This window comes from Vanessa cardui, chromosome W (assembly GCF_905220365.1).
Source record: "Vanessa cardui chromosome W, ilVanCard2.1, whole genome shotgun sequence".
NCBI classification, from domain to species: domain Eukaryota; kingdom Metazoa; phylum Arthropoda; class Insecta; order Lepidoptera; family Nymphalidae; genus Vanessa; species Vanessa cardui.
The window spans coordinates 9,320,494-9,335,515 of NC_061153.1; the positions used below are offsets into that span (position 1 = coordinate 9,320,494).

General features: G+C 37.1%; 1 long non-coding RNA gene and 1 pseudogene across 1 annotated transcript; one reads left to right on the forward strand and one right to left on the reverse strand.

Moving 5' to 3' along the window:
• Nucleotides 1–3,720: 3,720 nt before the first annotated feature.
• LOC124542573 lies at nucleotides 3,721–6,308 on the reverse strand (annotated as a pseudogene).
• Nucleotides 6,309–13,339: 7,031 nt separating this feature from the next.
• Nucleotides 13,340–14,296, forward strand: LOC124542765. The gene is made up of 3 exons (XR_006967383.1): nucleotides 13,340–13,369; nucleotides 13,480–13,707; nucleotides 14,056–14,296. It is a non-coding gene; the product is annotated as an uncharacterized LOC124542765 (long non-coding RNA).
• Nucleotides 14,297–15,022: the final 726 nt, after the last annotated feature.

Consider the following 15,022-nt stretch of genomic DNA (forward strand, 5'->3'; position numbering starts at 1 on the left):
CTCTTCCTTTTTTATATACCCTTTAGATGCATTAAAGTTTAACTTGTCACGATATTTTATATATTCGTCATATAAACTTTTTTGCCTCTAAATATTTCTGTTTTTTCCCTTTACTTAGTTTTATTAAATTTAATTTTCAACTTCCAAATCCATTTAAATCTTAAGAAACATAATATAATATTTAGAACCGAAAATAACAAAAATTGGCTTAAAAATATACACTTAAAAATGATGATAAAATATGAATATATCTATTGTCTATAATACCATAACACCTTTGCTGATGGCACTATTTCACTTCTCCTTTTATATATTTTTCACACTTTTACACTCCTATTTTTTTTAATAAGCAGGGCAGGGCAGTGCTATTGATGCGGCTCCAGGGTAAACGACACGTTCCTGATTTATTTCTTCAGTCTCTGGTCCACGCCTTGAACGTCTGAAAGCGCTCCTAGCCATCTCCTGACGCATCCAGTTTATGTGGCAGCGTTTATATAATTTATATATGGCAAACTTTATCGCCAAAATTAAAAGTAAAAGAAAAATACCCAAAATTATATATGTCACTTTCTGATTTTGGTGTATTAGCTCCACGTCAGCCGAATTCACGCCTCCTGCAGCATTTTGTGCAATCACAATTTGTTCTTTACTTTGTTCTTTGCCCATTTTGTATTATGACGCTACTTACGTTAACAATTAAATACACGAATGTCCAATATTACACAGAGCGACATTATATTGTTATACTGCACTTCGTTAGAACCCGAAACCGAACCTTAAATGGCAGGGTCGCCATGTAAGGACGGGACTAGGTAAATAAAGTAGATGTTTAAGGTTTGAAGATAAATTTATCACTACTCCTCAATACCATGTATCATCTGCTTATATACTACACTACAAGACGTTTATACACTAAGCCAGGTGAGATGCGACTGGTTATGTTACATTAGGCAAGAAAAATGAACTGTGAAGAACGGGACATTCGGTGGAAAACTACATTAGTGTACATTTTTCAGTTGCTAAAAACGTATTCCGTGGTAGTAGGGCTCTGTGCAAGCCTTTATGAGTAGGTCCAAGTCATCATCTATTTTCCGGCCAAACAGCACTTTCATCAATATTGTGTCCCGATTGGAAGTGGGAGGGAGGCAATTACAGGCACAAGAGACATACATATTGGTTCCTACGGTTGGTGGCGCATTGGCGATGTAAGGAATGGTTAATATTTCTTATATCACCATGTTCTAAGATCTATGGTGGTCACTTACCGTTATTATCATAATATGTAAACATTCCTATTTATTACAAAGTATTCCAACTAAATTATACATATGTATTAAATACACATAAGTTTAATTTAAAACAGAAAAATATTCATCATGAAAATAATTAAAGTCAGTTTCAAATATATAAAATCTGAAACATGAAGTTTAAATTTATATTCCACCCACAAAGTGTTCATCAGCTTTGATTTATTAAAAATATATATATTTTTACGACAAGTCAAGGGAAATGGCTCCGTAAATAATGAATGAAATAACATGTGACCTCAGCAGTAAATAAATAAAAATATAATGTAAGTATTTTACTAAAATCGCAAACAGAAATAAAAAGATGTTATTCGTTTATTTTAAATGCATATTATTAAGTACGAATGTACAATCGTAGGCTTTTAAGCGGCACAAATTGATACTAACAAGTTCTATTTCATTATTCACTTGCAATAAAATTAGTGTTTCTTGGAACGACACTAAAGAATTATGTTAGTGTCCCATTCGAACGTCATTTGTTTCTCTACTTTAAATAAATATGAAACGTACTCAAACGATTGAAATACGAAATTATTTCAATCGATTAAATACTTCGGAAAAGTTGTTTCAAGAAAGTATATTGATTTTTACCGAATAAATAAATTGAGGCTACTGATGTAGAACAATATTTTGCTATAAAAGTATTTAATAGGGATGTAGCGGTTACGTTAATAATTCAGAAAAAAAGAAACGACAGAGTTGAAATTAAAGACGATTGATGACTAGAAATTTATTAAATACAGTACAAGTTATAAAGAAAGCAAGACGGAAGAAAACAATTAATAAAGATATATCGCGTAAATTAATAAAAATAATTTTTAGGCAGAGTGAGCGTACGTCCGTTCACGTTCGTAGCTGGGAGCCGCGTGTGGCCGTCGTCGCTCGTCGCCGAGAGCCGCGCAGGGCTGCGCGGGCGCGGGCGCGCGCGGCGGGGAATGCGATAGCATTGTCTTGTTTCTTAGAATTTACGTATATATAAACGGTCGTACATAATTTGTACGTTGAATTAATTTAACTTTTTTTTTTTTTTTGGAAACAAGACATACGTTAGCACTCCCCCGCCGAGATCGTTGCTACGATCGATAGTAGTCTGGAAAGTGAACCCTCCTGCCGCTTCGTGTACTCTTCTCCGCGATGTCGGGCAGAGGTGCTGAAGCTGCCGCTGGGATGATTGCATCTCGCATCACATAAGCTGGCTTGAGTCTGTCAGCAACGGTGACGTTGCTGGGTTTGCCTGCGACCTCGATTTTAAAAAAAAATTGCTGTTCTCTCTAGGACTTTATGGGGACCAGTATATGGAGCTTCTAGCGGTCTTCGAACATGGTCCTGCCGCAAGAAAACGTGAGTTGATTCCATGAGATCCTTAGGTATGTAGAAGGGTCCTGTTCTATGCCATGTAGTCGGTCTCGGTGCGAGTCTAGCCATGCCAGCACGAAGACGGGTTGCGAAGCTAGTAGCATCAGCAGTCTTGTATTTATTTGTTGGAGAGAAAAATTGCCCAGGTAGACGACCTCATTACCAAGGGCAGTGCTTCGGTCCATGTAGCTGACGGATGACACATGATGTCGGCTTTAACCTGGCGATGGAACCTTTCAATCAAGCCGTTTGAAGCTGGATGGTATAATGTCGTCCGGAAGTGATGGCCTTGAAGAGCTAAGACTCGAACTGCTTCCCTCTGTCAGTTGTAAGTTTGAGAGGGCACCCGAACCTGGCTATCCGGCCAGAGACCAGCACGGCTGCGCAGGCTTCAGCTGTGATGTCTTTAAGCGGATATGTCTCAAGCCATCGCGTGAAGCGGTCGATGACAGTGAGGTAATATCTGTAATCAGACGAAATCGTTAAGGGGCCGATGATGTCGAGATGCATGTGTGCAAACCTCGAGGAAGGGGTAGGGATTGTGGAAAAGGGAGCGGACGTGTGGCGATGGACTTTGCTTTTTTGGCAAAGTAAGCATTCTCTTGACTACTCTCTACAGTCCCTGCGTATCCCTGGCCAAACAAATCTCTGTGTTACCAGTCGCACTGTAGCTGTCCTCCCAGGATGACTTGAATTATGCAACATTTCTTAGGCTTGTCGGCGAAAGCTTGCAGTAAGGTACGGCCGAGGTGTCGATAAAGATACGTCACAGTATACCTGATTTTCGGAGTTCAAAATAGGTATTCTCATTAGCTTGAGTGATGAACCTTTCTGAAGCAGGCCTTGCAATTCAGGATCCGTATCTTGAGCGAGTGCGAGAGCCTGGTAATCAATGGATCGAGTTACCTCTTCGACGCGAGACAGGGTGTCGGCAACGACGTTTGTACGACCAGGTATGTATTTATTTAAATCAGGCAACAGTGGCCCATAGAAATATAACTACATAATATACATTATCTTAAAAATACTAATACATATTCACTTAAAAATACTATTACATAACAATATACAACATAATCATATAATATACTAATACATATTTTCTTAAACCTATAACTACACTACACTATCATGTGCTGTTGCGCGTGGTGCAGAGTATCCTGCCACGAAATCTACGAAACACCACACCCGTTGGCCAAAAACTCTGCTGCATGAAGGTCGCTAGATGTTGAGTCGGAACGCGCACCACAAATGAATTAAAATTCACGTTGTAACGCGATTCCAACTTCACGACCCTCAATATCCACGTCGTTTTCATGCGAATATACTCCACAATCTCCTCTGCCTTTGTGGAGTAATGTAGACGGGACACGTACAGCTGTGTTGTTGGAACAGCTGTCCGCAATGAAGTTCCTGCATCCGACGGCTGTGCGCTCCCGCACTGGTTGCGGCTCGACGGCTTCTTCTTCTTCTTCTTCTCAACTTTGACGAAGCCATCTGCATCTACCCGGTTTGTTTTCAAACCCGGTTGTCTCAGATCCTCGTGGGTTTGGACTATTTGGATCTGTTTTCCCTCTTTCTGTGTCTTACTCTGCGATGCAGCAGGTTTAGCAGCTACAGCAGCGTAAACACTTTTGGGAATCGGGCTATTTCGCTGTGACAACGCTTCAATCGGGGGCGTTGAACTGGCGGCGGAGTGACGTGATGCGTCGTCAGCATTATCGACAGTCGCAAACACGAAACTGCCACCGAGCGCATTTTTCGCACCGCGTCTCATATTCACATTCGAGGCATCGTGTGACCTACATTTCGAAGTAGCGCTACGTAATTGCACTACTTCAGCACGCAATTCACTAATAGTTTTATTTGATGCCTCCAACTTCGATTGTACCTCAGCCAGGGTCGTCTTCAAGAATGTGATGTCCTTAAGCAACCTGGTAACGTCGACGTGATCGAATGTGACAGGGGGCAGCTTATGCAGCTCCTTCGCCACGAAAGCGGGCACGTCGTCCGGGTCGGTCATCTTCAACAGGTCGATGATGTCCTGGATACTCTTTTGTGTTCCGTCCCTTCTGCGTGACGGCATTTCATTAATCTTTTCAAGCGTTTGGAAAAGCAGCACTTTGCCTCTGCTGATCTCATCTTCTTTGAAGTTTGACTTGCAGATCTGCAAAATGCTGACTTCGTCCATGGTATCGATAGCATTTTGTATGAATGCCAACAACTCGTTGGCTATGAGTTGTTGCGAACTCATAGCTAACAGGCGGGCAGCGGTTATAGCCGCACAATACACGTCTTCAGAATTTGCACGGTGGAACACGTCCGTGTCCGAGCGCGCATTGCACACGACTCACGTATTGGATCCGTGTTCTAAATTGAGAGATGTAGTCCAGATATCGGTACTGCCGTGGTGAATACAAAAAACAACAACAAACAACAACAGCCTGTAAATTCCCACTGCTGGGTTAAAGGCCTCCTCTCCCTTTGAGGAGAAGGTTTGGAACATTTTCCACCACGCTGTTCCAATGCGGGTTGGTGGAATACACGTGTGGCAGAATTTCTATGAAATTTGTCACACGCAGGTTTCCTCACGATGTTTTCCTTCACCGCAGAGCACGAGATGAATTATAAAGACAAATTAAGCACATGAAACAGAGGTCAGAGGCTTGCCTGGGTTTGAACCCGCAATCATCGGTTAAGATGCACGCGTTCTAACCACTGGGCCATCTCGACTCAACTGTGGCCGTGGTGAATATTTTTCTCTCTTTGTTGTGAACGCATATGTAAGAGGTTTATGATCAGTATGAATTGAAAAATTTCTTGCCTCTACCATATGACGGAAATACCTTATTGCTTCATAGATGGCCAATAACTCTCGATCGTAAGGGCTTCGTTTGAGCTAGACTGAGCTTTCGAGAAAAAAATCCAAGAGGTTGCCAAACATCGTCGACCTTCTGTTGAAGTACGGCGCCAATATCAACATCAGAGGCATCAGTAGCAATCGCTAAATCAGCATATGTATTCGGGTGCGCTAGAAGAGTGGCCTGGGATAAACTATTCTTACAGTCCTAGAATGCTTCTAGCATCTCCGTTGTCATCTCTTTTGGATGAGTCCCCTTCATCGTGGGTCCAGTAAGGGCTTAGTCAAGAGGTGCCTGGATCTTGGTAGCATTTGGTATAAAACGACGGTAAAAGTTAAACATACCTAAAAATCGCCGAAGTTCTTTTGCCGTCTTTGGTGTAGTGAACTCCTGGATAGCTTGAATTTTGGTTTCCAAAGGCTGAGTTCCGGAAGCAGAAACAAGGTAACCGAGAAATTGTACCTGTGATAGTAGAGAATATTGAACACCCAAAAAGTTGATATGAAAAGTCCTGGATATGTCGAACTGGATAAGGATCCAGTATAGTACGGGCGTTGAGAGCTCTGTAATCTCCACATGGTCTCCAACCGTCATCCTTTTCTCTTACCATGTGCAAAGCAGAAGACCAGGGGCTATTTAACCGGCGAGCCGTACCTTGGGACAGCATATCGTCGAACTCTCTCCTAGCGGCTTTTAAGCGATCTGGATCAAGACGCCGGGGTTTGCTTGTAACCGGTTGTCCAGATGTGGTCTTAATATAATGCACTGTATTATGCTTAGGCATGGAAAAGGTACCTGCTGGTCTGGTTACTTCCGGAAATTTCCGCAGTAGCTGATGGTATGAAGATTCTCCAGAAATGGCCTTGATCGAAGCAAGATCATTGGAAAACTGGGGCTGAAATGCTGCCACTGATAGGGTTGTTGTACCATCCACTAGGCGCTGATATCTGCAATCTACGAGAAGATAGTAAAAAATCAAAAAATCGACACCTAATTTCCAGGAAAAATTGCGTTTGAGTCAAAGATCTAAATTAAGCTGTATAGGGCCATAAGTGTGTATGACTGTACCATTGGCGGCTACCAACTCATATTTGGTCCGGGGACAGGGCGTCTTATTTATATATTTAACCATTTTATTAAACTTGCCAGATACATTGTAAAGGAAAATGTGTACACAGGAAAAATAAGTTTAAAAGGTATACTTATCCCTAGAAGAGATTTCTTCCAGTATACCCGAGGAAAAAGAAACACAGACAGAAAAGTTAAAAGGTAGACAGGTAAAATCATACAAAAGGAGAAAAGTTAAAAAAAAAACAACAAAGAAACAACAAAACTAAAATTACAAAAAAAAAAAAATACATAAAATTAATTTTAATAATAATAATAATAAAGATTTATTGGTCAAGTTGCACTACAACACAATAACAATCTTATTCACATATAAAAACAGTATAAAAAACACAATAAATTAAAATTATACAAAAAAAAAATATATATTATAATAGAAAAAGGGAAGAAAAAAAAAATTGTGCTGCAGTACAACAATACCAAATGGAGATTCGCTCAGTAAAAGAAGAAGCATCAATGATGCTTCTAAACTGATTTTCAGCGGTCTCCAGAAGGTATGCGCTGACAGCTGTGACACAAAAAAAATAGTAATAAAAGTAATACAAAGCAAATCTAAACACTAAAAACAAGCAAAAAAAAAAATTCTTACAATAATATAACGAAAGTAATTAAAAATAATAATAATAATAATAAAATGATAACAATAATAACAATAAACAGTCCTAGCGGAACGCTGTGCGAGTGAGATATCTACATGAGATAGAAGCAACTAAACGGCAATTTTAATGTTAGAGAAAAAAATTATATATAACAATAACAATGTAGACTTAATGTTCCATCTCACTCTCAGTCTGAGCGTCACCTCTAGCGCTGAGCTGTCGTGCGTACTGCTCGTCCGCACTAAATAATTATAATTATCGTTTATTATAGGCACAACTTGTAATTAAAAATAAAATTGCAACAATGACAAGTAATAGGAAAAAAAAAAAGAAAAACAGACATCGCAATGGTAAGTCAATATTTTTTGGATTACATATGATAAGATCATAACTTAGGCTTTTCAGTTGTATTATATTTCTCTGGTCCAAGTCCTTTACTTTTTATTTATTTATATTCTAGGCTCTCAAATGTAAGTGATCAAAAACAATACTATACGGAGAATACTAATGTTAGACAGAAAGTTAACGCCAAGAAAATTTAAACCTGTGGAAGTATAATATTTAATATCCAATACAGAAAAAATAAATTGGAGTCGGAGATTGTGTTTAAAACTACAATAACAACAACAACCGGTCACCGAGCGCTGGCATGACTCATTCCAAGTGCTATCGGGCCGCAAACAGACAGGTACCTACTCTTACTATTAATTGAAGAGATTTCTTCCAGTATACCCGAGGAAAAAGAAACACAGACAGAAAAGTTAAAAGGTAGACAGGTAAAATCATACAAAAGGAGAAAAGTTAAAAAAAACAACAAAGAAAAAACAAAACTAAAATTACAAAAAAAAAAAAAATACATAAAATTAATTTTAATAATCCCCCAGGGAATGAACCTTGTCGTGGTGGGGGGGCTTAAGGATAGCAGGAACAAAAAACAGGTCTAAACATCTTGACCAAATACCCCTTTAATGGGAGAATCTATGAAGCCCAAATAACCCAGGCTACTCTATCTAAACTAATCATTCCCAACCCCCGTGGAGCATGATGGATAAAACTAATAGATATAATTTACGGTCGCTTCCCGGGGGTCGCCGGGGCGCATCTGGAGCCGGTGCTGGATGCTACAGCATGCGGTCCACCGGCGACGAGGCATTGAGCAGGCGGGCCCTCGTCGCAAAACAAGCTACAGCCGATCATCGGGAGTTGAACAGGCGGGCTTCCGATGTCGAAGTTACAGCTGAACCACAGGGATATTCTCAGAACCCAGCATCAAACCCTGCATCCTCTCCAAAATCTTCATTTTCATCAATATCCTCTTGTACACCCTCTTATATAAATACCTTTAACCATCCTAATTCTTCCACAAATACCTCTTTTCGCAGTCATTCTCCGTTATTAGTTGAAAACGTTGTGCAGTCGACAAATGTTGATGACTCTGCACCCGTTAAGACTATCAAGCGTGCGCGCAAAAAATGGACTAAAGAAATGAACATGTTCATCCTGCGCACATATTATATTTTAACCTCATTAGAAGAAGATACTACATCCTACTTAACCGACTTGCATACAAAATTCTTAGAGCAATTCCCGGACATGGAAGTTAGTAGACAACGCGTAGGCGATCAACGCAGAGCAATAGAACGTAATAAATTATTAACGCTTGAAGATAAAAACAAAGCACGCAATGAAGCCAAAGCATATTTACATAGCTTAGCAGTCGATATATCAAGTGCCAATAAAGTTGATACACTTCTACACGCAAATCATTTAACAGAATTATCATCACATTCACCCACTCAAACGCATTTCACTCAGGGTCGGACTAATCAAAGAATGCGGTGGAGTAACGAAATTAACGAAGAAATAATAAGGTTGTATTATAAGATTACACACATGAATACTAATAGGACATCATATAGGAAAATACTACACCAAAAGTTTATTGAAAAATATCCACATCTCGTACATATAAGCGAACAAAGAGTAGCCGACCAAAGAAGAGTAATAATAAACAATAAACTTATACCCAGTACTCGATTAGAAGAACTAAAACAGGAGGTCACTAATGAGATTGGCATTACAGACATAGCAACTGATAAAAGATGCGAGCAAGATACAACATGTAATGAAGATAATGAGGATAATCAATGGAAGATAATAAATGACTTAAACAGAATACAAATAGATGATCATATACAAGATAAAAATAATAAAGAAGAAACTCCTCAGTATATAGATTCAGAAATAGACGATACTTTTCAGTAAGCATTAGAATATTTCAAAACTACTGATCCAAACTGTCGCCCCTATATACCGAAACAAAATACCTCAAAAAAATTAGCAAAAATAATAACATATCTTAATACATCAATCTTACCCAAATACATAGACGAAAATACGACATTTGAAAGTGAACAAACAATCATATACTCCGCAGCATGGGCTTTCTGCTAAAATTAATGGAACAAAATTAAGTCTCCTTTTCCATAATAAAATCCTCCCTCAGACCAAGAATCAGAAGCCAAATTGGCAAAAACGCTTAGAGCGTAGGATGAAGTTAAGAAAATATATAGGTAAACTGACACAAGTTATAAATGGTAACAACAATTGCGCTCTTAAACTAGAGGTAGATTCAATATTAGAACATTATAAAGTACACACACAACATGAAGAACATAACGTACAACTCACACAGTTCTTAGACACTCTCAAACAAAAATTGTCAGTCTTTAGTTGCCGTCTTAAAAGATACTTAGCATGCACAGCTCGAAAAACCGAAAACGCTCAATTCAAAACTAATGAAAGAAAATTTTACCAAAATATTCGAAGTCAAAGCACTAATCTAACTAATTGTACTAAAAACTCAACCATGCACGATACAAGTCTGCCACCCAGAGTCGAACTAAGAAAATTCTGGATTAACTTATGGGAAGCCCCAATCAACCACAACCATGAAGCTAACTGGAACAAAGAAGAAATACACAGACATGAAACTACTGAACCGATGGAATTCAGACAAATCCCGATAGAAACATTTAATATTGTATTAAAACGATTACATAATTGGAAAGCACCCGGTCCTGACCGAATTCATAACTACTGGTACAAGAAGTTCACTTATATACACCCCTATTTGTATACTCATATTAATAACTTTATTGCAAACCCAAGCTCAATGCCACAATACATAGCAAAATGTATTACTTACATGCTTCCCAAGGACCCTAATGATACCGCAAATCCCTCTAAATATAGACCTGTCTTCAAACAATTTACAAAATCATTACCGCATGTCTTACACACTCTATTTACAATCATTTAGAAAAAAACGCAATTTTAGAAGAACAACAAAAAGGATGTAGAAAAAATAGCCAGGGATGTAAAGAACAACTAACCATCGATGCAGTTATTTTAAAACAAGTGCAAAAAATGAAAAAAGATCTGTATACTGTCTATATTGACTACAAAAAGGCATTCGACTCCGTGCCACATAGCTGGTTAATAAATATTTTACACATCTACAAAATACACCCACAAATCATAAATTTTTTACAGTGCGCTATATCTCTTTGGACTACTAAACTTACAATTAGTTTACAAAATAAAACTATTGAAACCGATGAAATCAAAATACAACGGGGTATTTTCCAAGGCGATACTTTAAGTCCTTTATGGTTCTGCCTTGCTTTGAACCCCCTTTCTACTATTTTAAACTCTACATGCAATGGATACACATTACAATACACAAACAGTCTAACAAATAACATTGAGCTTATAAATATTAATCATTTACTTAATATGGATGATATAAAAATATTCTCATCTACAGAAAAGGGTCTTGAAAACTTAATTAAATTAGCTGAAAATTTCTCTCAGGATATTAAAATGGAGTTCGGCATTGACAAATGTAAAATCAATTCAATTAAATCAGGTCATAATCATCTAATGCATTATCAACTACAAACCGGAGAAACAATAGATCCCTTAGAAGAAAACGATACGTATAAATATTTAGGTTACAATCAGGCAAAACAGATATTAGAAAAAGAAACCAAAATAAAAATTAAACAACAATTTAATTATAGACTGAATAGGATATTGAAAACACAACTTAATTCCAAAAACATAATTAAAGCCATCAACACCTTTGCTATCCCCATTTTAATATATTCTTTCGGTATACTTAAATGGTCAAAAAACGACTTAAAACAATTGCAGCGAAATATTAATACCACCATGACTAAAAACAGAAAACACCATCCAAGAGCTTGCGTACAAAGACAGACTCTGCCAAGAAGTGAGGGGGGGAGAGGTATTATAGACATAATAAACTTGCACAATAACCAAATTACAAACCTACGAAAATACTTTTACACTAAATCTAACACATCAAAACTACACACTGCAATAGTTGAAACCGATAAAAAACTCACACCACTAAACTTACAGGATAAAAACACGCAAAAAAATGAAGAACAAATAGATCGAAAAGTTAAAATAAGCGAATGGGCCCGTAAGTCACTACACGGAAGACATCGTCAAGATCTATGCCGTAGTAACGTCGACATAAATGCGTCGAACGCGTGGCTGAGTCGAGGCGAGCTTTTTCCTGAGACTGAGGGGTTTATGATTGCAATACAGGACCAAGTTGTTGAGACTCGTAATTACCAGAAATACATTATGAGAATACCTAACTTAAGCACTGATTTATGTCGACGCTGCAATAGTGTTTCGGAGTCCATACAGCATATAACTGGCGCATGCAGAGCAATAGCACAAACAGATTATAAGTACAGACACGATCAGGTAGCAAATATAGTCCACCAAGAACTGGCTCTAAAGTACAAATTAATATCTAACAAAACAGCATACTATAAATATACACCCGAAACGGTACTAGAAAACACCACTCACAAATTATACTACGACAGAGCAATACTTACAGATCGAACAGTTCACTACAACAGACCTGACATAACAATAGTCGACAAAGTACAAAAATCTGCCTTTTTAATTGACATTGCCATCCCTAACACACACAATCTGCAAAGCACCATAAATGAAAAACTTACAAAATACACGGAACTAAAAGAAGAAATAGCACGTATGTGGCACTTGCAGAAAGTTACAATAGTCCCAATAGTTTTGTCCACTACTGGCGTCATACCCAAACAAAATGCACATATCTGTAAAAGCTTTAAATCTTCCAAATTTTCTATATGTAAATATGCAGAAGGCCGTGATACTAAACACGTGCAGAATTGTACGCAATTTTTTTGCAACTGATGGGGAACGGAAATTGCTTTAGAGCTTTCAATTTTTAAGACGTGTCTGACCACTTGGCTTCAGCCCGTGAGAATGACGTAAATACCGGCTCTAAGCCGAGTTGTTAAAAATAACAAGTAAAAATAATAATAATAATAAAGATTTATTGGTCAAGTTGCACTACAACACAATAACAATCTTATTCACATATAAAAACAGTATAAAAAACACAATAAATTAAAATTACACAAAAAAAAAAAAATTAATATTATAATAGAAAAAGGGAAGAAAAAAAAATTGTGCTGCAGTACAACAATACCAAATGGAGATTCGCTCAGTAAAAGAAGAAGCATCAATGATGCTTCTAAACTGATTTTCAGCGGTCTCCAGAAGGTATGCGCTGACAGCTGTGACACAAAAAAAAATAGTAATAAAAGTAATACAAAGCAAATCTAAACACTAAAAACAAGCAAAAAAAAAAAAATTCTTACAACAATATAACGAAAGTAATTAAAAAAAAAAAATAATAATAATAAAATGATAACAATAATAACAATAAACAGTCCTAGCGGAACGCTGTGCGAGTGAGATATATACATGAGATAGAAGCAACTAAACGGCAATTTTAATGTTAGAGAAAAAAATTATATATAACAATAACAATGTAGACTTAATGTTCCATCTCACTCTCAGTCTGAGCGTCACCTCTAGCGCTGAGCTGTCATGCGTACTGCTCGTCCGCACTAAATAATTATAATTATCGTTTATTATAGGCACAACTTGTAATTAAAAATAAAATAGCAACAATGACAAGTAATAGGAAAAAAAAAAAAGAAAAACAGACATCGCAATGGTAAGTCAATATTTTTTGGATTACATATGATAAGATCATAACTTAGGCTTTTCAGTTGTATTATATTTCTCCGGTCCAAGTCCTTTACTTTTTATTTATTTATATTCTAGGCTCTCAAGTGTAAGTGATCAAAAACAATACTATACGGAGAATACTAATGTTAGACAGAAAGTTAACGCCAAGAAAATTTAAACCTGTGGAAGTATAATATTTAATATCCAATACAAAAAAAATAAGTTGGAGTCGGAGATTGTGTTTAAAACTACAATAACAACAACAACCGGTCACCGAGCGCTGGCATGACTCATTCCAAGTGCTATCGGGCCGCAAACAGACAGGTACCTACTCTTACTATTAATCGTATTCCTAAAGTAAACTAAACATACTTAGTGTATTATGATAATTACATTCTGTCAAAATTTATTTTCATAATTTATATCAATTTTTAAATACTGAAGACCTACACACGAGTACATACTACAACATAACATATATACATATATATATATATATATATATATATATATATATATATACATACTCATAATAGAACAATTATTTAAAAAAAAAAAAAAAATAAATAAAAAATAAAAATAATAAATGAGTATCTAGTATCCTCATTCAGTTTTTTGTTTATCTAGCAAGTATTGTTTATATTTAATTTTAAATGTTGAAATTGTTTTCAGGTCCCGCAAAGGAGGTGGAAGATCATTCCAGCACTTGGTGGCGTTATACCTGAAGCTGCCTCGGAACGCTGCAGTTCTGTGCTGGGGCATTTTTAGCATAAACAGTGACGCTCGCGTGACATGTTCATTACTGTTCCTTTTTAACCATTGTAGTTTGTGGTATAGGTAAGGAGGAATCTGATATTTAATAACACCAAAAAGTAACGATGCAAAGTGTAGTTGTCTACGATGATTCATTTTTAAAATATTGGCACTATTTAGAAAAGGCGTAACATGAGTACGAGGTGGAATATTGAAACAGTACCGTGCGCATGCATTCTGCACTCGCTATATTACCTTTATAACTGCGTCAGCGTAGTTAAACTTAGACAAAATTAAGGCCTCGCATAGTTTGATACGGACATTCGTTGAAATTGAGTCTCTTATACGATAAAGGATCTTTAATATATAAAAACAAGTTTTAGATATATTATTTATATGATTTTCAAAGCGAAGCCTTTCGTCCATTAGTACACCTAGATTACGTGCCTCGGTTACCCTTTCAATATGTTCACCTCTTATCTCTACTTTAGGGTTATAAATGTTAACTAATTGTATTTGACGATCTGTGCCAAAAATCATGTATTTTGTCTTGGCCGCATTTATAGTCAAAGTGTTTAACTCCGACCATTTGGAGATACGGTCTAAGTCCTGCCCAAGCTTGTGCAAAGCTAAACTTATCTCACTTGGTTTAAATGATATATACAATTGTATATCGTCCGCGTACATCTGAAATTTACAATTCTCGATTTTGTTTACTATGTCTGATATGTAGATTATAAAAAGAATAGGGCCCAAGATGGATCCCTGTGGTACGCCCCTGTTTACCTGGCTACAGACAGATTTATCAGCATTACCATCCTCACGTCCTATTTCTACACATCGAGTGCGATCGGACATATAACTTTTGAACCACTCTACAGCTTCT